This window comes from Empidonax traillii, unplaced genomic scaffold (assembly GCF_003031625.1).
Source record: "Empidonax traillii isolate 1590-97213 ecotype Southwest subspecies unplaced genomic scaffold, ASM303162v1 scaffold497:size1267575, whole genome shotgun sequence".
Classification (NCBI taxonomy): domain Eukaryota; kingdom Metazoa; phylum Chordata; class Aves; order Passeriformes; family Tyrannidae; genus Empidonax; species Empidonax traillii.
This window is the reverse complement of record NW_020955690.1, coordinates 577,561-580,425: the sequence shown is the minus strand read 5'-3', so window position 1 is coordinate 580,425 and position 2,865 is coordinate 577,561.

The window sequence follows — 2,865 nt, the reverse complement described above, 5'->3', positions numbered from 1 at the left end:
ACAGGTTTACTCTTACCATACAGAATGCTTTAAAATAAAATGATTCCAACAGGAGAGATCAGAAAATGCTAATTATTTTTCGTCTTTTCTACTTTCTTGAAAATGTGGAGGTTTTTTTCATATTTTTTGTCAAATGTTTACTTTCTATCTTCTTTTATGAAATATGTTATTACTGTTTTTGGCTGATGGTTGATTTTAAAAACAGAGAGATATATTCAGTAGGATAGCTTTGTGATCCAAAAGACAGAGAAAATTCTGTGCAAACCAGACTGTATATATTTTTTTTCAATTCTGGAAGTTTTCTATGAATGTAAAAATACTTAGCAAGCAATTTTACCTATGATTACATAGGAAAATAGACTGTTAGTGTAATCATATATCTATTTTCTTTAAGGTCTAGAATTTCTTACTGATTTATTTTACAAGATTATACAGTAAATCCTTTGATTCCCATGACATAACACCAGATACCTCCTATTTCATAGCTGGGGTCAGATGTTCAACTAGTCACAGGTCATGACTTCATAGCTGCTACGACAATTTACCTCATCAGAAAACCTATTCCTTCTTTTGCTAACCTTGTGCAAAATATGCAGCTTATGCTTGACAAAATGATATCTATACTATTTTGAAAAAAACCACCCAAACCCTTTTATTTTTTTTAATGTTACTTTGTATAGTAATATGGTACTTAAATGAATAGATAACAATAATGATAGTTAATATCAATATTATTAAGCAACAGCTTGTTGATGGCAAGCATATTGATAAGAATCAAGGATTCATCAAATATTGTTTTAAAAACTGTAAAGAATGTTTAAAATTGGCACTGAGAAATAACAAATGTAATTATAATGAATAATGAATAATGAATACTGTACTAATTATACAATGCATACCTAATTAGTAAAATAGCTATGACCGTAGATGGAAAGGGGGAAAAAGTATTAAGTTTCTCTAAATGAGTTCAACATTTCAATTATACTAAAATTAGTTTATCCAAGGTCCAATTTTCTTCACTTGCAACTTACAGCACTTTTTAAAGACGTAAAAATGATTAGCAAAATGTGTGGGTAATTACCTGCCTAAAAATAAGTATGTAGGGGCTGTTAGTAACCCCTATTTAATTAGAAAATTAACGTACTGAGTCAGTACTCACTTTTTCATTAGTGGTGTGTGAGTAGCAAAGTGCCCTCAAATCTAAGATGACAGCTAGTCCAGATTAGTATGGTTTATTATTTCTATGCATTTATAGGAAAAACTAAAAATCTGGTGCAAAGGCAAGTGGACCCTTGAATAGGAGGCCTTAAATATGGAAAACGTAAAAAAAAATTGTAGTGCAAGTAAGGCACTTCATTTAATGCTGATCAGAATTCCAGATACTGTACCTCTTATCAGTTTCTTTACTGAGTGCTAATATTCACAAAATAATGTGTTTCTGATACCTGTGGTGCTCTTCCAGTTTCATGATATCCAATTTAGCCTTGCCTACTCAATCAGTGGAATAACATAAACATAAACTGGATCACTCTAATGATTAATTATGATGTATAAGGTTCCTGGAGAATTTCCACGTAGGGGAAGAGTACTGCCTGTCCTGGCTTATTCTATCAAGAGAAGATGCACATGCTTTATGAATACATGATGCACATGACACTGCTAAATTATTCTGATCAATCAGTCACAATTTCTGATCTGTTGCTGTGATAGGTTGACCCTGTCTGGATGCCAGGTACCCACCAAAGCTGCTCTATCACTGTCCTCCTCAACTGGACAGGGAAAAGAAAATATAGCAAAAGTTTATCAGTTGAGAGAAGGTCCAGAAGAGATCTGGCACCATCAAGGGCAAAACAGACTCATCTTGGGGATATTGATTGAACTTATTACTGACAGAATCAGAGCAGGATAATAAGAAGTAAAATAAATCTTAAAAGACGCTTCCCCTCACTCCTTCCTGAACTCTCTCTCCTCCCCTCCAGCTCTGCAAGGAGATGGGAATGGGGATCACAGTCAGTTCATCAGGTTGTTTCTACTAATGCTCAGGGAGAGGAGTCAGAGTCCTTTCCCTGCTCCAGCATGGGGTCCCTCCCAGGGGAGACAGTCATTCTCAAACTTCAGTGTGAGTCCCTCACACAGCTAACAATTCTTCACAAATGCTGTAACAAGGGATCCTTTCCAGAGGGTCAGTCCTGCTAGCATAGGTTGCTCCAGCATGGGTCCCCCACAGGGTCACAAGTTCTACCAGAAAACCTGCTCCAGTGTGGGCTTTTCTCTCCACAGGTCAGCAGATCCCTGCCATGGACCCTGTTCCATCATGGGCCTCTCAAGGGGTCATATCCCCCTTTCAGGCATCCTCCTGTCCTGGGGTGGGCTCCTCCTTGGGCTGCAGCTGGATCTCTGTTCCCCTGTTGACCTTCATGCACTGCAGAGACGCAGCTGCCTAACCATGGGCTGCACCGCGGGCTGCAGGGGAACTTCAGCTCCAGTGCCTGGAGCACCTCCTGCCTCTCCTCCACTGATCTTGGTGCTTGTAAGATTGTTCTTCTCACATGTTCTCACTTTGCTCTTCTCTGGAACCAATTTCACCTGCACAATAACCTTTTCTCCTTCTTAAATATGTTATCCCAGAGTTCTTATAACCATCTCTGGTGGGCTTGGCCTTGGCCAGCAGCAGGACTGTCCTGCAGCCGGCTGGCATTGGATCTGCAAGACATGAGGGAATTTTCCAGCAGCTTCTCACAGAAGCCACCCCTGTAGCCCTACCACTACCAAAACCTGGCCATGCCAGCCCAACATAGCTGTGCTGGTAATTTTTGTGTAATTTGATTACATACCTGTGGGATCTTAAAAAAAATAATTAATCAA